The 24,222-nt window shown below is 49.1% G+C and overlaps 1 pseudogene; it reads right to left on the bottom strand.

Annotated features, from left to right (window-relative positions):
• Positions 1 to 201: 201 nt before the first annotated feature.
• On the bottom strand, positions 202 to 1,059 carry LOC144180669 (uncharacterized; annotated as a pseudogene).
• Positions 1,060 to 24,222: the final 23,163 nt, after the last annotated feature.

Raw genomic sequence — 24,222 nt, 5'->3', positions numbered from 1 at the left:
AAATTTCAGTGTCCATCACGTCATCGATAAGCCACGTTTCTGTGAGTACAACAAGCTTGGCATTGGATGACGTGACAAGGTTATATATTGTTTTTCGTTTCGGTAAGAAGCTGCGTATGTTAGTAAAGACTATAGATAACGAAAGATTGTTTTGTGCTGGATTTGGGGGCGGTTTGTTACTTTCTTCGTTCGAGGGGTTTGCTATGCTATTTCTTTAACAATTTGTGAAGCATTGTCAAAAATGTAACGTTTTGAGCCCGTATGAAGGGTTTTATAACGTATCTAAAACTTTGTTGATTTTGTTTTCGCGAAATTAACTAAATGTCTGCAGGCGGTTCGGACAGACTGGGAGAAGTCTCCGCCGATGCTAAAGTCTGCTCCTTTCAGCTTGGGTGCATTTGTAAGTATAGTCTCTTTGGTTTTATGAAATGTGAACTTTTCTTTTATAGGGCGGTGGCGATTACCGGCATGGCGTCCGAGGCGATGTGCGCGATCTATTTATTTTGGGTTGATGGCTACTTAAAGGTGTTCAAAGCAGTGCCTGATAATTAGCCCTTCTGCTTCTGCATTTGTTTCAGCTGGGTTAGGATCGGGAAGGTTGTAGAATATTAAGTTATTACGCCGTGAGCGGTTTTCTGCGTCGTCTAATTTAGCCTCCAGCTCGGAGACCAAACGGTTCATTTCGGTTGTGTCCGTACGGATCACTTCAAGATCTGCTTGTAGAGGCAACCGGTTCTGGTAGTGGGTTTCTACTTCAGTCATGCGTTTGCTTAGGTCAGTTATGGTTTGGTTGGTTGTTGATAGCTGGTTTTTAAGTTCTTGCACGTCAGTGAGAAGTGTAGCTTGCCCAGCGGAAATTTTTTGTAGTTCGGTGAGGATTTCTTGCATTTCTGGGCCAGGGTTAGTCTCGAAATCACCGGAAAATAATAACAGTAGAGAGGAGGTGGCACGGGCACACTCAAGGATGATTTCACAAAGGCACTGTGGGCTCGGCAGCTGCACCAAGTAGTAGTTACTTGTCTTTTTAGCAAATAGGCTATTGTACCTACTAACCTGCATGACCAGGGCGAAGCGGTAAGTGCGCTGCGGCGTGGCACAGCTGCCTAGCCGACGAAGTGCTGCCGACGGGCGTTGCCCTTTTATAGCTGGGGGGAGCGATGATGTTGGTTGCGATGGTGCTGTCCAGGTTGAAGTGAGGGTTGGGGGTCCGGTAACGTTGTTGCCAGCAGTGGTGCAGCCGTGGTGATAGCGTTTTGGCCAGCACCTGCCTCGCTTTCACAAAGTGGCAGCGTCCCGTTCCACGCAAAATCCAACGAAGGATTCACCAGCGCGGGAAGCAGTAGGTGCAGGACCATTGCTGGGAATACCTGCATGACCAGAGCGAAGCGGTAAGTGCGCTACGACGTGGCACAGCTGCCTAGCCCACGAAGTGCTGCCGACGGGCGTTGCTCTTTTATAGCTGGGGGGAGCGATGATATTGGCTGCGATGGTGCTGTCCAGGTTGAAGTGAGGTTTGGGGGGGCAGTAGCGTTGTTGCCAGCTTCCCGTTCCAAGCAAATTCCAACGAAGGATTCACCAGGGCGGGAAGCAGTAGGTGCAGGACCATTGCTGGGAATACCTGCATGACCAGGGCGAAGCGGTAAGTGCGCTGCGGCGTGGCACAGCTGCCTAGCCTACCTCCTGCCATGCAGGAACGCCAGCAGCAGCAGCAGCAGCAGCAGCCTCCAGCTACCCAGGGACGCCAACAGCGTTCCTGGCAGCTGTCTATGTGAGGGCTGTGCTCAACAGTGCTCCAGTGAACCTGACCTCGGTCGTGGATGTCGTCATGGAATGCGCCGCTGTCACGGTGCGCATGGGGTTCACGGACACCACTGTGGCCAGCGTCTACGTCCGTCCATCGCGGCCCTGGGACGCCAGAGCAGTGGGGCGGCTGCGGGCGCACCTGGGCCCGGACGTTGTCGTTTGCGGATATTTTAATGCGCACAATCCAGCCTGGGGCAACCCCCGAACCACCTGCAAGTGACGAGAGTTGCTCGATGCAACCACAGCCTGCGGACTGCTCGTGCCCAACACAGGCAGCCCCACCTTCACCCGCCCTGCTCCCTTGGGCCCGGTCCAGCTGTCTCACATTGACGTCACACTGGTGTCCCAGCGGTGTGCCTACACCTCCGAAACCGCCACCAGCACATGGGGATCGGACCACTACCCCATCCTGGTCACCCCCAAGGGCGATCGAAGGCGGGCAGACACCAGGGTCTGCGCCGGTACCAACTGAACCACCTACCGCAAGGAGATGGCAGAGCGAGTGTCTGGAGGACCCAGAGCCTGATTTCCTGGCAGCTGTCGTGAAGAGCGCCAACAGGGCGACAGTGCCGGGGGAGGTACCCCTCTACACGGCACCACCGGACCTGAGACTCCGGGCCAGCCACAACGAGCTGCAAGGGCGGGCAATACCGAGCAGGCATCCGGGAGACTGGACGGCGTACCGACATGTGGATGCACAGCGCAGGAGGAGAGCCAAGTAGCGGTGGAGGCAGAGCTGGGAGTCGCTCTGCTCCTACATGGACTCTCGTAGGTGTCCGGCCAAAGCTTGGAGAGTTTAACGGGCCTTCCTTCTCCAGCCTTCCATCACCAACCGGCACTGCCTGCTGGCCTCCGCCATTTCCTTGCGCATCTCTGCGGAGGCTTTTGCTAAGCGGTTAGCCGACCAGTTCACCCCGGCTCTACCCACCCCTGAAGCCCGGGTGCACGTGTTTCCGGTGGCCCCCCAGGAGCCGCAGGTAGTGGCCATTTGCAGTGGCGACGTCACACTCGGGGAGCGGCAGGCCGCCCTGGATCGATGCCCCAAGCGGCGAAGCGTCCCTGGTATTGATGGGGTGACATACCAAATGCTCCGGAACCTGGACATCACCCAGCTGCAGCCGCTTCTACAGCTCTTCAACCAGGTGTGGAGGGAGGACAGCTTTCCACCTACTTGGCGGGTGGCACTAGTCAGGGTGATGCTGAAGGTCGGTTGGCCGCCCACCGAGCCAGCATCGTACCGGCCGGTTTCTCTGACGTCCGCAGCGGGGAAGCTGATGGAGAACACGATCCTGGCCCGCCTCCAGTGGATTTGTGATCGTCGGGACCTCTTTAAAAAGCAGCAAAGCGGCTTCAGGCGCCATCGCTGTACGGCTGACTCCCTGAGAGATGTGGTGTCGATGCTGGAGCAGGCCCGCCATCACAAGGAGGTGGCCATATTGCTCCTGCTGGACATGAGGTCGGCCTTCGACTCCGTCCCCCACACGGCCATCCTAGAGGCCCCGGACAGCATGGACGTTTCGTGGCACCTCGGAAGATACGTGAGGGCGTTCCTGACTAACTGGACCCTACGAGTCAGGGTGGGCCGAGCAACGAGCAGCCCAAAAGACGTCGCTCTGGGGTTCTCCAGGGGAGTGTCCTCAGCCCAACCCTGCTCAACCTCGTCTTGGCTCCACTCCCGGACTGCATCCCAACTGGGCTTGCATTTCCAGTGGGAATGGCGGTCTATGCTGACGACATTGCCATCTGGGCACACGGACCAATGAGGCTACCCTGCAAGGTGAAGGCGTGTCTTCAGGGGGTGCTGTGGGCAGTTGCCGCCTTCCTGACAAGCCGTGGCCTGCAGCTGCCCGAGACGAAAGCGCAGGCCATGATCTTCCAGCCGAGGGGCTACAGGGCACGCAAGACGACACCGCCGCTCACCTTGAATGGTCAGTCCCTTCCTTGGTGCTCCAGCGCCAAGTATCTGGGGCTCCTGGTCGACTGCCAGATGACCTGGCTACCTGCGGTGAAGGAGCTTCGGAAACGCACAACGAGGGTCCACCAGGGCGTGATGAGGTTGCTGGCACGTGGACAGGGCTGCACACACACGGTGGCCCTGCGGGTGTTCCACGGGATGGCGGCGTCCGCCGTTCTCTATGCTCTGCCTTTAGTGCAACTCGAACCACGCCGGTGGGAGGAGTTGGAGGTTAATCAGCGCCAGGTTAACCACCTCTGCTTGGGCTTTCCGAGCACATCTCCGGTGGCGGCGACATACACGGAGGCAGGCTTCTGGCCTATCCAGATGCGGGCCCTGCAAGTGGGGATCCACCACATCCACCGCCTGCAAGGCACACCGGACGGCGCGGCACTGCTCGAGCGCTATCGCAGCCGGCCCAACTATCAGATGGGCATGCTGCTCGATACATACCAGAGCCACATCATGTTGCCGCAGCGGCCTCGCCTGGAGTCACCACCCCCAGGCACGGGGCAGGCTCTACGCATTGTCACCACATTGCCGGGGGTCCGTAGTAAGAGGGTCGACTCCACCCCAGGTCGTCCACGAAGAGGTGGCTGCCCTGCTGCAGGATGACGCTGTCGGACATCTGCAAGTGTACACGGATGGATCTGTGCAACTGTCGATGGGCAGAGCCGGAGCCGCCTGCACGGCCCTAGAACCCGGCACCAGACAGGGGTTCAGGCTGATCCTTCCCTGCCTCATCCCCCCAGGCAGAGCTGGCTGGACTCCACTTGGCCGCGGCTCTTCTTATCAAGCAGGGCATCCAGGCCCGGGGGCCATCATCCTGACTGACTCACGGTCTGCCCTTCTCCTTCTGCGTGCCGCCGACCAGCCAGCCAGCTCTAGCGGCTACGTAGAGCAGCCGCTGGCTGCCAAGCTTCATGCGGCGGAAGCGCATGGGTGCCCACTGCGACTTCACTGACTGCCATCGCACGTGAACATCACTGGCAAGGAGGTTCCAGACGCCTTGGCCAAAGGTGCTGCTCCCCAGGCAGGGGTCCCCTGGGAAGGGGTGTCATTAGACGCTGCAAGGACTATCCTGGCATGAGTGGTGGAGGCCATGCATCCAGATGCCCGAGTAGTCAGGGGCCAGGAACCACGAGTATTACTCGCACACTTTAGCAGAGACGCCCGGTCGCTCTTGCTTCGCCTGCGGCTCAATTGCTGCAACGTGGAAGCGCGCTTGCACCACCAAGGCCGCCGAGTGTCCCCCACCTTCGCCGACTGCCCAGAGCCCGAGACGCTAGAGCCCATACCACCTGGTGGCAAGAGCTAGAGCTCTTGCCACCACCACGACACCGCGAGGGCAGACCTCCGGGCTGCACTCCAGCGACTTGGTGCCCCAAGCCACAAGCTAGAAGACTTCCTGTTCCCCACAGGACCGGACGCCATTCGACGGGAGGTCTTCCAGCACCTACTCAACTTCCTGGTTACGACAGGACTAGCGCTGCGTTTGTAGCCATCGAGTCATGGACGAAACAAACGCGAAATAGACTATCCCCCACTCTCCTACCGCTCTTCTCTTTCCCCTTCTCTCTTCCTATCCTTTCAAGCCCCAATCCCCTTCCCTGGACTGGGTTGTATGAGGGTGAACTCCCCGTTGAGTTCAACAATATCCCCAGGCCTTTTCTCTTCCCTGCTTTGTTAATAAATCACCACTACTACCTAATGAAACGTCGAGCGGTAAAGCGAAGAGGAAGAAACAGTGCGTGCGCTCATGCGGCCCGAGACGATGATGATGCCAACCAAGGGATATTGGCCAAAGGCCATCAGGTCGATCAGTTTAGCTGGCCGCAGCAGGTTGATGGCGGTCGATGGCGATGCGACTGTGACCACTTGAGAAAGATTCTGCATTGATATTTTCTTGGCTGTGTTTTTCTGCTTGTATAATACCACATTTTCCATATACTTTTCCAAATTTGTTTTTGGTTACAATGTGTAACGCTGTATTTTAGAGTGCTTTTGTATACCTCTCTCACTTTTACGGTATTCCGATATCACTCTTGTGGTCTGCGTTTTTCTATTTTTGTCATATTGTATGTTTCGTTGGGTTTCAACTAATCCTTCCCCTGCCAAGGAATGCCCACTTGGACCCTTAGGGTACCTAAACAAATAAATGATCAAATGAATTAAATTATCAATGATTTATGGAGGTAACTGAATATGTAGAAACATTATAGGTGTCATTATTGCTGCACCGATGTGATCACCATCATCGGTGCCCGTAGTCGCGTGAGCAGCTCTCGCGCCAGCTGCTTTGTCTTCATCTCATCGCCATGTTGTAAAATAGACACCACCATTGCATCACCGGGACGTATCGGCCCTTGGTCCTCTTATTCAACATTTTGCTGCCATCTCAAAACAGTGTCTTGGAGGCTGACGCTTCTTTCTGTAGCTATGGACTCTAGTAATTCTATTGTCGTTGTCAGTTGCCTTGTTCTTCATATTGTGTCTGTAGTTCATTGATTTCTTTAGAATGCATTGCCGACTACGGGCCGCGGCAATCTTCCTTTCATATCTTACAAGAACGTCTTCATCCCGCTCTTCAGTTCCGTGTATCGCTTGCATGTAGGTCGATAATATGTATGTCTCATCTTGCCCTTTCAACATTGCCAGTGGTGGAACATTCATAGCCTCGTGTTGTGCCAACATCAGTGGATTCGATGAGCCGGTTGTCTTACTCGCGGTCACACTGGCGCACTCTTCAAGTTCACGCGAATGTTGGGCGCCTTCCCCTTGAAGTTCAGAGGCAGCCAACAAAGGGGTCAGATTCTGAATTTCTCTCTGAGGCAAGAAATTTGACAGAGGCGACTTTTCTGGCGGCAAGGCAGGTTCACCAATGATTTTAAAATCAGGTGTTCCGTCGCTTAGTTCCGTAAGGGCAAGGAACTCATTGAAGTTTTTTGAAGAATACAATTTCTCCATTATCTCGCACTGTTCGATGGTTTCAGGTTTCTTCTCCTTCAACTGGTAGTATAATCGGATCATAATATGCGTGCTTTCGTCTTCATGGTCAATGTTGGTAGCAAATTCCTCATCCAAGTGGTCAATGTCAACAAGCGGTTCAATTTCCTCATTCAACAGTCTCAGATCAACTACAACTTTCTGCAGCTGCCGCAGCAAGCTCGTCAACACATCGCGAACATCACTGATCGGTATAGGTAAGTCTAACGTTGCTTTAGCGTCTCGGCACAGTTTTCGAGCGATAAACAGCGTTTTTTCTCTTTGCATATTCAATTCGCCAACGCGGATCGTAGGAAGAGGAGTACTTTGTCCGTGCATATAACGTGCTGAATCTTCCATTGCGCGATGAGCAGCGGAGTTCTCCTCGCCGTTTAGAATATCGCTGCCAGAGGTCATCGGGGAAAATCGTCGCAGGTGAGGAGTCACCGTCGTCTCGTTCACCCATCGCGTTGTTCGGCTTCGGGTAGCACCGTCGACCTGGCCATCACCAGGGTCCGTCATCGGTATCGAAGGGTCCTCCTTCTAATAGGCCAAAGTTCGGATGCCTCCGAATCGCAGAATCGTAGAGGGCCCTCTTCCCAGGTTTACCGGCACCAAAATGTTGAATAAGAGGACCAAGGGCCGAGACGTCCCGGTGATGCAATGGTGGTGTTCTATTTTACAACATCGCGATGAGGGCGGGGAAGATGTAGAAACATTATGGAATACATAATAAACAAATTATTATTAATGAGAAACAATTAGGGAAAATAAAAATAAATGAGTAAATAAAAATAAATAAATAAATAAATAAATAAAGCTTCTATATGCTGCAGCTAATTCTACTGCGTGTGCATAAAAAAAAGCCATTAAATGAGCACACGCCATGAATGAGAACACAGGTATAGCCCGGTATAATGTACATTGTGAGTTCAAAGCGTAATGTGGCGGAAAACGCAAAAGAATAAAAAAAGTGTCGTTCACTAAGACACTGAGTGGCGTGGGTATGCGACCGCCCAGCGTTTAGCGTACCGTTAAGCTATCAGGTCCGACTTCGGGAAGCGCTACCCGCAACTTGACCATACGATGAGGTGGACGATGCATTGCATGTGGTTAGGCTTATAGTGACTGTGCAACACTTTCCATAAACACTTTCAGCCTGCCTTGGCGTCTGGAAGCGTTTTAGAAGCTATAGTTATCGCGAGCACTGACCGGCACTGAGTGATTGGCTCGTCGGAGCAGATCCGACTTGCGTTTCTGCTCTGCTTTTGTGGCGAGGGTTTTAATGTGGCCACTGAATGCGTTTACAACAGCAATTTAAGGGAACCCGGCCAATAGCAGCTTCACCGCTGTAATGACGTCATTGGACCGGTATTGAGCAAGTTACAAATTTATCTTATGGGCATAGAGCGGCAATTTCTTGGCTGAGATGGTTTGCGACCCCCTATTATAAATACTGGGTGTAATCGTTTAGTACGTTCTGAAAGCCCTTAAGTAAAAAAAGTATTGCAACGTCTCTTTCAAAACTTTGCTTCATTTGAAAGTTTGCCTCGTTAGAATCTTACTGACACGACTTTGAACGTAAACTTCACTCAAACTTTATAAATACGAAAAAAGGGAACGGCCATGCGAACCACTAGCTCATTTCCGGCAACAGAACTTATGATGGCATTTGCCCAGGTATGCGATTGGCTGAGGCCGACAAAACCAAATGCAAGTCAGGCAGGGCTTATAAGCTCGCTGAAGGAGCTATTTGCGCTTACATCTTGGGCACATTTATTTTTATAGCAGTGAGAGGAGTGGGGTAAACATTGAAAGTTACGAAAGTACATGTAAATATAGAAGTGCTGGTGCGTACTGCTATTGGTACTGCGCGCACTATGCTTTTGCCTAATCTCAACAGGAGTTCGGTGTTCTGGGATTGTCTCAGACGGCCCTGCCGGATTGGCGGAAGCGACGGGGTCTTCCGTGACCATATTTAGCGAGCGGAATCCGTGCTTCACGAAACGAATATTTTCTACCTTAACAAAAACATGCCAGGTGTAAATACGGTCACAAACTAATGAAAGCAAGGAAACGGCCCGGCGGAGTATTGCGGTTCTAGGTAGGAGGATTGACGGTAAACAAGGCTCCGTGGTCGGCTAGAGTGTAATAGAGCAGTTGGTTTCACTTGAAATCCTATTCTTGTCACGTCATCCCAGACGCCGGGAAAGCACATGATTGGGTGGGAGAATCAAGATTTAAACTTAAATAGATTAATTTCTCAGTGAATAAAGCATCGTTGGCTTACACGCAAGCGCTGAGGGAACTATAAACCACTAAATCATCCGTATAAAATCAACGCATTTGGTTTGCATGGCTTCTTTAAAGGGACAATGAGGGAATTTGTGAACATTGAGAAATATATTGTGCAGATCAGTGTCTGATCTCCTTAGGCGATATTTGGACCATTTGTGTGTGCGCTTACGAGAACTGCTATTTATTAAGTACAAAAACAAAATGAAACTACTATATTTCACTTTCTGTGTCCTCCACGCCGGTTGCGTTACGTTTATTAAGAGGCATGGTTTTTTTTATTCGCTTGTATGCGCCGACTGCGTGGCTCGCCGCCCAGAGCTACGACAAAATGAGGCGGCCAGCCTCCAGCGGGCCGTCTGGATTCAATCTGGCTGCGAAAACTGAGGCCCAACATGATTTGTCTCCAAAGAATACGGCTTCATTTCTTGAGTTTGTATACTATCATTCTCAATAATTTCGATGCACTCCCTGCTAAAAACACTTTGCCGACTTCGCTTCAGCGCAGTTATATGCTGCATCTGTCCGTGTGACTGGCACGCAGGGAGAAAATCTAAGGCAAATAAACGAAGGAGAAGGGACAGAAAAAGCAATCTAAGTAATAGGAAAATAAAATCAATCGAAGCGTTCATCGTAATGCGTAAAAGGATGGTACAAGAAACTTTTCAGCAGGGGACACGCGGCGGCCACTGGGTCTCATACAGCGATCGCAACGGAGGGGCCGCACTGCAGCCGCACAGCCTCTCCGTTGCGATCGGTGTTCCTACCTGAAGGAAAGCAGTCCCTGGTGATCAGAAGTTTGTGGTTGCAAGGGGGAATCTTACTGCGCAAGAGGTATTTAGAGAGTATTCAGATAAACATCCTATGGTGTGGCAATCAGACAAATAAACATCTATGTACGGCGTAAGTTGTAGTCATCAGCGTATGTGCAGTTCTAATCTCGGGGGCTCTCACTGAAATCTCGTTGCTCCCTTGTGCAGGGCAATGAAACGACTACGTCGCAGGTTTGAAAACAGAAAGTCGATTTTTTATTTTGATACAAATTTGATGCAACCGCGAATGCGTACGCATCAACTTTTAAAACGTTGAAACTGAGAAATCACTATTCACCAAAAGTTTGTGCAGTTTTATGTCACTGCTTGCGTTGTTAAAAGGACAGACAACCAATTTTTGCGGAGGGCGTGATCTCCAGCTCGTATGAAAACCAGAGTTTTATATATTGCAGTAACCGCATGAAAATTCTTATAAACAGGCAGAAACAATTTTTGTTTTGCACTAAAATTCTTGAAGTCTGAAACGTGGTGCAATCTAGTGTCTAAACGTGACACTACCTTACGTGTCCAAATAACTCTGTCTACTTCGACGCATGATTCAAAAACCGCACGAAGGAATAGGATAGGTTGCGCATTATTAATGCTTCAGCCGGAAACAAGTTTTTATATACCTCTTGTAATCTCGCGTGCAGTTGAAAGTGTGTTGCCGCACGGGGCATTCTCACGGTTGCCAGCATTCATGTTGGCGTGACACGTATGGCTGGTAGATGTAAACATTACGATGTGAAATGTTTATGGGCGCTATCAGCAAAACAGTTTCCGCTTAAGGCGTTCCCGTTTATTGATTCCCTTAAGTGATTCCCGTTTATTTTGGAAAAGAAAATATACGCGGCAAAATCAGTTGTCTGTTCCTTTAAGGCCGCGAGAGGCACCGCATTGCATTTTTTCTTTCCCGTTTTTAAATAAATACTGCTTTAACCTGCAGCCGCTTAAGAGGCAGACGCCCCCTCAAAACTAAAACTCAAAACAAACGGTCGACTCTGAAGAAGTACCATGCGCGGCATAGGGACTATATTTCCATGAGGAGGCTGGCCTTCTTGCAGAAATCTCGGCAGAAAGGACGAGAAAACGATAGAACGCCCGGATCGCAAGACATCTGATCAGCCCGTCACTCGGGGCGGGCCACAAGGAGGAGTCCTCAGCCCTACACCATTTACTCCGGCTCTCATAGGTGTAACTAAAGTACTTCCCCAAACTGCGTCAATATGTGCCAATGCTTATGATATATACATTTGGAAATGAGGCGTAACCCGACTTCGCGTGCAAGCACTTCAGAAAGCATTATCTGCCACTTAGACGTACTTGCGCCGCCAAGAACTTGAGATTTCAACGCCCAAGAGTGTAGCATTGATATTTACACGAAAGCCCATTATATGCTACCCGTTAAAGATCAAAGGAGCGGTTATTCCGTGCGTCACTTACCACAAATTTCTCGGCGCAAGAATTGATCGAGATCTCTTGTCGTCAAAACATGTCTGCCCTAAGAAAGAAATTGAATTTTCACCCACGTCCTTAACCATACGGCAGAAAAACCATGGGGCCCATCGGTTTATTCGCTGTTGCGCCTTTAGCAGGCGCAATAATGTCCCCGCATTCTTTGAACCTTCCACGATCGTCCCTACGCGTGTTTAAAAGTGCACAAGCAGAAGCCCCAAAAATCCGCTTGGTGTTGCCTCGATGCACATCAACATGTCGAAACATTGCATAAGCGCGAGCCTGCCCAGTTCAAGTCTACCAAGCGCAAGAACCGCTTCGTCTACACCTCCAACATGTGACAAGACGTCAGTGTGGGCTAGTGTGGAATGTTTTCAAGGACCGACCGAACTCATGCTCACCAAGTATTTCGGCGAAAAAAAAAACATCTGATTCCCGCCCGGATTTCGCACTCGGTAAAATCTCAGAAGTGCCTGTATGGGTTCTACCTGATCGACAGGTGCGGGTATCGATTCCTGAAATCGCTGAAAGCCCCCGCATGTCGTCTTCGGTACTAACACAACTTATTTTACATAAGTGAAATTTACGGGGAAATATTGCATGTTTTCGTGGTCAGCTCGGTCCCGGCGGCTTGGTCGGCAGCGGCAGTGTTTATGCCTGGAAAGCAACTTGCCCAACGTTTCGCGATTGTCCACAAAACGTCGTCTACCGCAGCAGAGCTGGTCGCTTTGCGTGAAGCGCTCTGCCCCATTCCTTGTGAAAGGCCACAGCAGTGGGCCACCTTTTGTGACTGCAAAACAGCGCTACAGTGCTAAGGATCCAAAAGAAGCGAACCCGCCGCGGTGACTCAGTGGCTAAGGCGCTGCGCTGCTGAGCACGAGGTTGCAGGTTCGATTCCCAGTCGCGGCGGCCGCTTTTCTGATGGAGGCAAAAAGGAAAAAACGCCCGTGTACACGAGATTTCGGCGCGCGTTAAAAATCCCCTGGTGGTCAAAATTAATCCGGAGCCCTCCACTACGGCACGCCTCATCGCCTGTGTTGCGTCGGCGCGTTGAACCCCGCAATCAATCAAAAACTTATGAAGCGAGGGCTATGTAATGAGCTGATCCCCAATGTCACTATCTTGGTCAAAGAGTCGAGTGAAAATGGTCACGACGGGTTGCGTCAGTGAATACGAAGTCACTGTGGGATCGCTGGAAATTAGTTGGCGGATGCACAAGCACAGCAGGCACACCACAGTGGAACTCTATTGGCTATACCCATCACAAGGCAAGATGCCAACGCGATACTCTACCGAGCACGTAAACAAACTGCAGCCGGGCATTCGTCTGACCCGCAGAATCGACATGAACGTCTTCGCACGCTCGATCCAGAGCCAAAGTTGTGGCTCACTCATGCTCCTCGACTTCGCAGAATTCAAAGACCTTGCTACACAGACAGCGAATTGGAGTAGCACTCACCCGAAAGTATCTCCGCAAAATCGGACGAGAGGACAGCGCGGACTGCCTTCATTGTGGTTGTCCTGAGACTATGGAACATTTGCTTAGCCAAGGTACTCTAGTGAGGTAGGCTAGTACTCTAGTGAGGCACTCAAAGGTACTCTAGTGAGCGAAAGAACCTCGATGCAGCAGTTCTACGCTTGGACACCCGCCCTTTGTCCGAACAAAAGATTTTGGGCAGGTCGGCTGACAGCAGAAAACAAAGCCCTACCGTTAAAGCCACGCGTGTATTTCTTAGTGACTTGTGTCTGAATTAACGGAATTAGGTTGCGACAAAATTTAACAGACTGCGGAAAAATGTCTCACGTTTTTTTTAATATCGACGATCACGTGCTCAAAAGTGGACTGTGATAATTTGATTCAGCGTCCCATTGTGCGTGAGGCTTTATTTGTTTTACTACATGTACATGGTTCAGTCGTCGATTTAACTGTCATTTGGCATACCTGCCATATCCATACTTTTCGATTTTTGTCCCCAGTATCCTCGCCACTGTGGAAAGTAGCAGGCCCAAGATCAGTTTCCCAGGCTTACCTCTTCTCCTTTTCAACAAACATTTACTCTTCCTCTCTCCAACGAAAGGTGCGCTCCCCTAGTTTCAATGTAAGGTGCAGAAACTAGGCTCTGTGCACTTTGCTAAGCGCTGCCTCGCAGGCAATTCACTAGATGTCGGAAGCTGTACAAAGTCGTGTGTTTTAGATCCTATGTATTATACGCATCCTATGCGAGCATTGCCACCTCCGTCTGAAGGGTCTATGAGATGGTTCGTTGTGAGAAAAACAGAATTTTTCCTTGTCGGCTACAGAAAATGGCCGCTGCAGTGAAAATAAAAAAAGATATACATAAATGTCCGGATTACCGCAGTTCTACAATGTTTTGTCCTTGTTGTGTATGTACACGGCCGGTCCGGGCACGCTCGCCATTTTGGTGCGAAGGACCGCATGCCGTGATATCAAGTACAGGGTGTCTTCTAAAGTTCACAAAAAACGTTTGAAGACGTTGTTGCTTCTTTTCAACAGCTAAATGGTGAAACATTGGTGCTTCTAGTAAAAATTAGAATATAACAATTTGCTTCCACTGGTCGCATAAAGTTAAAAACATGTTTCAATACCTAAACTAGCAACTAAAATGTTATGGCGTCTTTCTCAAAAGTGAAGAATGAAGACGGAACTGCATTGGCAGTATTTACATGTCTCTTTGATTCTTAATCGCTGAAGTTTTGTCAGAAATGGTTCCCTAGGCACATTTATTCAGAGTAAAGACCACTGGCATAAAATATGGCTTGCTAGTGCGTCCATCTTGAACTTATAAGATCCAACACCTACAATTCTTCGATTAGTCATGGAACGAATTTGTTTTATTAATAAGGGGAAGACACAAGAGCCAGTAGGGTCAATAAAGCCTGCGGAAGAATCAGAAGCATGTCAGAAGAATTCAAACTGACCATTTCAGTACAAAGTCTGGAAAAACGTTTGAACAGTAAACAATCATGCCTTACCACCGTGAGAAGAAAGGCCTACACTAGCCCAACAGAACTGTCGTCGATGCTTTTTGCCACAACGACAAAATCCCGAAACACTCACTTGTACCCCTATACTCCACACCGCCTACTTAAATCGAGTGGAGCTTGTACATGCAAAGGGTCGCTGAAAGGATGCGGAAACCCTCAACACAAATAAACTTGCTTCAAGCCTATGCTAGGTGCGATCAAAATCTGCTCATCCTGCAGCCTTTATTCTCGACAGCTGTCGATCCCCTCTTACCAGGTTGCTGCGTTTGCAGTAAGCTTGATTTATCAGCCGTGTTTACTTCTGTGCTTTTTGTCTATCAACGCTAGATCGTCTTTCTCTGCTTTCAACTCTCGTAACAAGCTTATCCGACCGTCTTTTTGGCATGTTGCCGAACTGCATTATGGGACGGCAGAGTTTCCACGGCGAGACGGAGAACAACGAAACTTAGCAGGGAGGGTGGAAATGATAGTCGGGCGTTCAATCTCTGCCCTTTTGTGGCTGTATCCTGTATGTTTTTTTGCTTCTGCTCTCAAGGCGCTGCACCTCGGGCAGAAAATGCTACCGTCACCAGTCTGTTCACTGCATTATTCCACGCTGGAGAACCACGCGTTCTACAACATAGACGCATCATTGCACATAGATGTCAGAAATCGGTATCCTGTGAGTAAGTGCTGTGTATGTTGAAGCGGTATTTTTATTACCATTTTCTGAGGTTTTCGCATATAACTGAGTAGTTTCTCTTCTGGCTAATTAATGTCTTCACGAGCACTTCGAATGTCAGTATATGTAACAAAGCTTACCGAGCTGGTTACAGTATGTCACCTCAATTCGAGGAATACCGAACATGAGGCTATTTGGCAATGCTAGTTGTTACGGCCACTGCTCAGGTCACACGCCGGTAACCAACGCCACTTGTGAGAGCGGAAAGAGACGCCGATACAGAATGGAGCTCAAGAGACCGTGACAATTCATTTGCGACTGAGCGCGTAGACGTCGCTCAGTCAGAATTTATATTGAACAGTTATTTGAGAGCTAAGTTACATGGCCGGTACGACGCCCCGTTAATGGATCATGTTCTCCCGCAAAGCTTGGTGGTGCATAGTGCATACGCGGAAGCACCAGTTGACTCTCATTTCCCATGCCGGTCCTTGTTTCTGCTCGAAATATTTATTCGCAACATACCAGCGATCGTTCTATTTAAGGTACACGCTCACCCTGGCTCCAGTAACGCAGAAATGCGGTAACAGCTATTTATCGCATCGGAGCACTTCTGTAGCCACAACTTTTACTTCGGACGGGTGCTACCCGGGCGGACGGGGGGTACCCGGGAATAGGACTTTTGTCGAACCACCGTCTTCATGCAAGTACCCGCGGCGGTAGAGTTTCCCATCCTGTGGCGGAGCTCCCCTCTAACTCTCCGTTCCTAAGACGGCCTCAGGGACTGCGCGGAAAGGACAGGCATTTGCTTTACGCCAAGTGTAGGCTAATTCATTGTTTTGCTATGATGAGTAGCAGCGGTATGGGCCAACTTGGTGCCATCGCGTACGCAGATTGATATGACTGATATAATGGATATAAAACAACCAGGTTATAAAAGAGGTCATATAACACCCTATGACGGCAAGGAAGCTTGTTGTGTCTGCGCCTGCTTATGTTCACGTAAAAAGAAAGACAATTGTAAGGAAAGGACTTTTCTTTAGGGGCGAACTAGGGCCAGAACAGGATGAAAGAACCCAGAAAGCCCTGTAAATGCTCAGGTTGACCCTAGTGAGGGGTCTTGCAAATACCCAGTGTCCAGACGTCGGTACATCATAGCACGTAAAAAGAACAGATCCGCTGGTACCACTAGAAGATATAGCTTCCCCCTAGCCAAAGTGTTCTTCTTGTAGAGGACATGAATTCGGATACCTTACAAAGGCAACCCTCGCGCAAGGCTGCGTGATGTTACAGAACATCGTCACTCCAAATTGTCTATAATCACTCGATGGTCTGGGTCAGCCTTGTCGCCATATCTGATGAAACTATGACCCCGATAAAAGAAGGGTCCTCTTGAGCGTTTTCAAGTGCTGACCGGGACCCTGGTCAGGCTGTCAGCGTTCTCGTGTTGCCGGCTTGGCTTGTGAACGATCTGTAAGTAGAATTTCTGTAGTCGTAGAGGGTAACGCGCAAGACGGCCCGATGGGTCTTTCTGGTGCGTGAACCAACAGAGGATGACGATCTGCAATTACCCCAAACTGTCGGCCATAAAGATGTGGCCGAAATTTGATACTCACCACACAACCGCCTTGCACTCCTTCTTCATCGTAGCATACCCCGATTGGGCACGTGGAAGCGTGTGGCTTGCCTTGGTGATTACGCTTTCGGTACTTTCTTGCATTCGGACAAGCACGGCACCTCGTTCGATGTTGCTGCCATCCGTGTGAAGCTTTGTTTTCGAGCGCTGCCGCAACTCGTAGAAGGCTTTCTGCTGATTGTCTTGCGAGACATACTTAACATATTCAATGGTCAGACACGTAAGGGGTTCAGCTATCTGGAGGAGCTGTCAATGAATCGACAGTAGTAGGCGCACAGCCCAATGAAACATCGCACGCTTTTTTATCTCGATGGCTGTAAAAGTGGAAACGACAGCAGTCGATTCACTGTCCGGTTCAACTCCCGCGGCACTGACGACGTGTCCCAGAACGTTAAGCTCCGTGAAACGTAAGTGACATTTTCTGGTTTCAGCGATACACCAGCTAAGCGCACTGCCTCAAGTACTTGTCTGAGCCGACTGAGGGGCTCTTCAAATTTCGCTGAAAAGCGACAACTTCGTTTAAGTAGACAAGGCTCGTCTGCTACTTGAAGCCGCTAAGAATAATTACCTAGGAATGTGGCTGGGGCGAAGCAGAGACACAATGGAAGCACTTTAATGTCATAGTGAACTTCCGGCGTGACGATTGCGGTCTTCTCGCGGTCTGAGCTGCAAATTCCCCTGAGCTGCAAAAGAGTGTATATTGGGCAAACTGGGAGATGCTTCAATGAGAGGGCAAGGGAGCACAATTGGGCAGTTGAAAATAAAGCTGGTGGCCACCTATCTGATCATTGCAAACGATGCAAGTGTAGCCCCTTGCTAGATAGGACAAAGTTCTTGCGGAAAGCACGAGGAAGGCTTGAGCGCGAAATTATGGAAGCTCTTTTTATTAGACAGGCAGGGGATAACTGCGTGAGTACTCCGTCCTTATCGCTGACTGATAAAGAAGTGGCTTTTTTAAACACGGGATGCATTTAGAGGTGACAATTGCTTCTCGTTTTTAGTTTTTTAGTTTTGTGTATATAAGCAGCATCTTTTTCAATAAATTCTAGTTGGAAGTTCGGCACCGTGTTGTGAGTTACGTGTTCCTCTCGTCCCTGTTTTAGCGCCGATTAATAATTTTTAGCAGTATGTACCAAGTCGCCCACATCAAGCTTTTGTTACTGTCATCAAATTCATTTGCCAGTAGCCATTTATGAAGTCGATGAACGATAGAACTTGATTCTCATAAGCCTGTTCATAGGGTCATATATGCGTAGCTTTTTCTTTCTTCCTTTGTTATATCTTTTTTTCTTTCATTTGTTACCCTATTTAGAGGGCGATAGTCAACACAGAATTGCAATGTTTAATGGCCTTTCGTCCAATGGACCACTGGCGACGACCAAAGCCTGTTTGAAGATTGCACGACGTCATCTCCAAACAAAGCTTTCACATACCTTTGAATTGCTTTTTTTCCTTTCATGGACACGGGATTGGCGAATTCGTCGTGTATATGCATCCGTTAGAAAGCTGTGCTTTGTTATTTTAGGTCTGCGTACTGTGGATGAACAAGCGCAATATACTTGAAATTCCTCCGGGATCTCTCGCAGCAGGTCGTTTTGTTTATTGGAGTGTTGCAAACTCATGTCTAAATTTTTGGTCGAATTACCAGTTTAGTTTTTTGTCGCAATGATTTTTTCAAGAGTAAAACCTTCTGCAATTTGTGTTTTTGTAACGTAGGCTACACCAGTTCTCCGTTCAAGATGACCAGGTTAGTTTCTAAAATTGGTGATCAGCAATTGTGCTCGTCCATCACGCAGAGAAACGATTCCTTCTGCTCCGCACTCTCACACCTTGAAGAGGAGGGACAACTTGGTGTCCACCAGTCCCTCACATTTATTTATTTACTTATATACAACATTTTACGGGCCAAGAAGCACTTAAAAAAGAGAAAGGTATAAAGAACTACGGTTAACAACAGCGGTAGTACATAAGTGGGAGTACATAGTATGAAGAAACACTTTAACAAAAGAGGTTTTGTGCAACAGTCTTTAATTGGGAGTGCTGTGAGATGACCGCAGTCATGGCAGGAAGGTGTTTCCGGTGAACACTGGCGGTTGGGATGAAGGAGTCATTATACAGGTTAGTCCGACAGGGACGAACACAGGCACTGTTAACATGGTCGGTGCGGGATGAAATGTATGCATGCGGAAGCAGTAGTTGTTTCAGGTCAGCGATGCGTAAACACAGTGGCCATACAACAGCCCAAAACATAAACATCACGCTTTATAGGTGAGGTATGCCGACGCTGTCAAGGTAATTCAAAGTATGAGCACAAGAACGCAGTGACTTTCTTCTGTTGCCGATCCTGCTACGGATGCAACCCGGAGATTTCTACAGTCAATTGCAGCACTCTACTTACGAATAAAGCCCATGCCGACAATTACATCCTGAGAACTTTAGCGGAGGACAATGAAGTTGGCGATGAATATAACCCACGGGCAGTGCACGTCCCCAACGGTGTGACGACCTGCCCCCAAGCGGTACGCCCTGTGCGGTGTGACGCCCTGCCTTCCACTCATGTAGTCACTTTTTTCAGAACCATCGCCTTCAATTTGCAAAGAATGGAGTTGTAGGCTCCAACATTTACCAAGGCATCAATTCCCCCTGCCATCGAAAAACTTAGAATGTTGAACTATGTGCTTTTTTCTGTCGCTTTCAACAATGCCGTTGCGTTATGCGTGGAAGCTATCGAGCACTTCCGCATTGAACGGCCCCGCCTTCAACGGCCCCTGCTTCTGGATTTCCCGACGAGGGGGTGGTTACCGTATCCTGTCAGAGTCACGGTGGTCCGTTAAACGGCGCGGTGATGGTGATGTGGAAGGCCGATGGTTTGATTGAACTCTGCGCCCTAGCGTGTGAGGTACTCTTACATATCGCGTGGTCTTTGGCTAGGTCGGGATTGGGAAGCGTTGACTGCGAGGCGATCTGGACCGAGTTCAATGTACGGACATTGCCGATAGAGAACGAGATTAATAATCGTGATACTTTCAAATGACCAAGCTGAAATCTAGCAGAAATATTCTGGCCTTCAACTTGTAAATTTGTTTTTGGGGTGTACTCGATAATACTGGTGAAACTTGAACAGAGAAAGTCCAGAAGTAGTCACTGTGTGAATAGCGAAGCGCACTCCCGCTTAGAGCACATATGTAGAAATTACGCCCACCTCTCCTCGCGGGAACCCTGGTGTGATGCAACGCATCTCATGGGGGGTTCCCTTGGCGTTTTCCATCGTATTGATTACGCTAATAGCAGGGAGTGTCACGCGAAGGAGAGGAGGGCGTAATTTTCCATTTTCACCATGCAATGCACATGCAGTACACGTATGCTCAGGTATGGTCTTTATTACAAACGAGAATGAGTGCCTTGTGGTCCGTAAAGTGCACAGTTAGGGGCTTGACGTTTGCATCAAGCAATCATCGACTACTGCGAGAGAGTGCAAGCGTAACGCGGACGACCATCGACTGACACCGTGGGAGCGCGGCATGCCGCTTTATATTCACAGCGCCCGAAGGAGAGGAGAGTGCGGAGAGAGAGAGCACTGTACATGCGCAGCACGCGCAGCGCCGCCCACCGGCGCGTAGCAACGGAGTGAGAGCGCGCTGCGCCAACCCGCAGCTGTTTGGGAGAGAGTGTTCGCAATCGGAGAGAGGAGAGGAGGAGAGGCGCAGCTGTGCGGAGCACGCCGGACCGACGCAGGAAGGACAGAGGGGCGAGCATAAGATGCGTTGTATCTAAAACAAGGGCGAATGGTCAAGCAACCAAAAGTGGGATAAACTATCGCAGGCAGATACGAGTGAGGATAATAAGTGGACAAAAGCACGCCATCACACACGTGCTAGTGTCGTATGCTCCATGTCGTTACGTTGCATTAAATGACATTCTGCCTTCTATGCCACACTGTTTATAAATCTATCGATACTATGTATAGAGAGGTACATTCCGCGCTTTCTACATCAACCGCAGCTATGGGATATGGAGGCGCACATGATACCGGCATACCCATTGCAAACTTCTGTCCGAATGCTTTTCCAATCACTACACCATCAAAGCTGCTTGGGTGTCCTGAGATTTTTTGGCTTTTCTCCCAGGGTAATCACATTTGTGTCTTCTGCTAAAATACGTGTTTTGATTGCTTACTTCCAGACTTTGAAATTGCATGGATATGTACTGTAACACAAATCGAAATTTTGTTTTTTGGGGGAAGCTGTTACCTTGCCAGACAAGGAGACACAATCTCTCCAAATGTTATTGACAGCATGCTTACAAGAAGTATTCAGAACGTTGGATTGGGAACAGGTGGGAGTAAGGGTTAATGGAGAATACCTCAGTAACCTCAGATTTGCTGATGACGTTGCCTTGCTAAGTAACTCGGGGGACGAATTGCAAAGCATGCTTTCCACACTAAGCGAACAGAGTAGAACCGTGGGCCTGAAAATTAATATGCAGAAAACTAAAGTAATGATCAATAACCTCGGGACAGCACAGCAGTTTGAGATAGATGGCGAGGCAGTGGAAGTGGTAAGCGAATATATATACTTAGGCAAAGTTGTGACCCCAGATCCCAACCATGAGGCAGAGATAATTAGAAGGATCCGAATGGGGTGGGGTGCATATGGCAGACATTATCAGATAATGAATAGCAGCCTACCATTGTCGTTGATGAAGAAAGTGTATGACAGCTGCATCTTACCGGTACTCACCTACGGGGCAGAAACTTGGAGGCTCACCAAGAGGGTTCAACTTAAATTGAGAACGACTCAGCGGGCAATGGAGCGGAAAATGATAGGTGTAACATTAAGGGACAAGAAGAGAGCGGAGTGGGTCAGGGAGCAAACTGGTGTTAAAGACATATTAGTAGAATTTAAGAAGAAGAAATGGACTTGGGCAGGGCATGTAATGCGAAGGCAAGATAACCGCTGGTCATTAAGGGTAACAGAGTGGATCCCTAGAGAAGGCAAGCGCTGCAGGGGGCGGCAGAAAGTTAGATGGGCAGATGAGATCAAGAAGTTTGCGGGGATAAATTGGTCACAGTTGGCACAGGACCGAGGTAATTGGAGAATAATGGGAGAGGCCTTTGCCCTGCAGTGGGCGTAGACAGGCTGGTGATGATGATGATGATTATGATGTTACCTTGCGCAATGTTGTCTAAACATGGCGTTCTCCTGCCACTACAGAGTCCGTGGTCGTTGTGTTTTGAATTTGTAGTTAGCCCAGTTCTTCTACTGTAAATGGGGCAGCAATGCCTTTGGCCACCCCAGAGCCCTTTTCCACTCGAGCTGCTGAGCGGAGTGCGGCTGAAAACTACATTGCAGCCATAGAGCGGGCGCTTCAGAGAGAGTTAGAAGTACGCATCCGGGCCATTCGGAAGGAGCAGCAAGGTCAGCAGGAGCTGCATGATGAACAGGATGAGACAAGGCGCAAACGCAAAGTGCGTCACCAACAGTGGAAGCAGAGGATGGAGAGCAAGACGGCCCGCATCCCGCATAAAACTTGAATTCACGCAGCGTCAGCTGGCGGCATGAAAGAGCCAGTTGGATCAGTAATTTACATTTCCTTCTTTGATTTGATTCTTCGTAGATCTTTTTCATGCACTTCTCCCAGCATTGTGGAGTTATCACAGCGTTTCCCTACTGTGTCATTGACCGGACAGAAGCCTGGCTGGCTCTTACACTCTTTTTAATGTTCCACGTGTATTGCAGCTCATTCATTCAGTTTTCCCCATTATTTAATGCAGTGCCCTTGTTCTTAATATTTCGTTTTACACTCCAGTTCAATACTCTGTGAAGAGCGTTACCCGCTTCACATAGCTGCTTTGATTTAGATACACTGACACTGAAGTGTTATCGCAATGTTATCCTACACTGATGAAGAACTGGCGGCCTGAGTCTTGATTGCACCGCACGAGTTACGCTTTTTCCCCTTAAGTTAAACAACATCCTTTTTGTCACCTTTTACTGATAAAGTTCGCGTTTTAAATGTTGAAGGAGTTTTCTGCTAGCTGTGTGATTCCTACATTTGCGAATGCATTTTCATTGCTGTTGCGCACAGTGATTTGGTGTTGCCGTCAGGCTTCACACAACATGTGCCCTAATATTTTAACTTGTGTCCTAACACAGCGTGGCTGTGCTGCTGAATGGACGCTTCCGGTGCGGGTTTCGCGCCTGCATATTCGAACCCGCATTCAGGCATAAAAATGTTGACCTGGGGTGAGGATACGGCACAATGTTTGTGAGAGTTGGATATGATGCAAGCGACTTGTCTAGAGAAGACACCGGGTCGACAATATTCATTAACAACGCTTGTGTGGCGAAGGAGAGCGTGTAAACGCATTCGTTACTCCACTAAACCAGTTTTTTGGTCCTGAAGTCCCGATTGAGAGCACGACTTCAACATTCATCTGTATGTTGACTAATACAAACCCATTCACTTGAACAGCATTTTTAATTCAACAAAGAATCCCTTCCTACAATTATTGAGCTTCTAAATCCATTTGTTCATTCAAAAGGACTGGCAGATTCTACGGAGACTTCCTCTCATCAGCCATTCCAGGCCTTTTGATTCGGTCACTGGAAATATCGCAGGCGCGTATGGGGGAAATGTGGGATCTGTCGATTGCTCATAACCAATAAAATGATCCCCGGATCTTCTTCCCCGAATACCACTCGGGTCTAATGGCACATGTTAAAAAAGAACAATCGACACCCGTCTTCCGCGCACGGATATACTACGAAATGTATACACGTGATTTGGATTTCTTTATGCGACGCGAAGGGATCAACATGCTGCAAATTTTGATAGAACTTTGTTTCTAGAGGATAATTAGAGTAATTATTCTCACAGTTTGCCACGTAAGCTTTCTTGCGCGCACGACGAAGTCACCCACTGGACCACAGATATGCGTGGGACGTCTGCTTTACAGTCGAACCTTCGAGACTCGCGCTCGACGTCCTGCGAACATACAGTGCAGTCCATGAGAAGTCATTTGATTTTTAAAGGAAACGGGAGAAGAAATGGAGTGGGGTAATATTCAACTCCACAGGGGAGTTCACCTGCATTCAACCCAGTCCGGCGGCGGGGATATAGTGAGTGTGAGAGGGGAAAGAGGTTCGCAGCCTGCACCACATGTGCATCGCAGGGAAAGAAAAGGAAGGGCAGGGGGTAGAAATATGAGTTGAGGTAGTGGTAGAAAGGTGGTTGGGGAAGAAAAAGATGGGGTAATGGGGAAGAGAAGATAGAGCTACCACCAGTGACCACCGCCAGGGAACGGGGATATGGTGGAGGAAAACAGGATAGGGCAGAGAAAAGTAAACAAGGACAGAGAGAAAATAGTAGAGAGGTTGCCAGTTTGATTGGGGGCACCGCGCACGAAAACACATCATAGGCTCAATCCTGGCGACATCCTACGTCCAGGAGACGAATCTCAGCAGCAGCGGTGAAGTGATGACTTGTTGCTGCAATGAGATGAGCTGCCCATGCAGTCCAGAACCTTTAGAGTTCCCTGTTTGAATATTCAGGGAAACAAGCTGGTACTGGAGAGCGGCCGCTTACGCGGAACGGCCCCACACATCAGAGCGCCCAT

This window comes from Haemaphysalis longicornis, unplaced genomic scaffold, assembly GCF_048455015.1.
Source record: "Haemaphysalis longicornis isolate Haplotype H1 unplaced genomic scaffold, Haemaphysalis longicornis Haplotype H1 scaffold_4, whole genome shotgun sequence".
In the NCBI taxonomy this organism is placed as follows: Eukaryota; Metazoa; Arthropoda; class Arachnida; order Ixodida; family Ixodidae; genus Haemaphysalis; species Haemaphysalis longicornis.
This window is presented reverse-complemented; position numbering and strand designations above follow the sequence as displayed.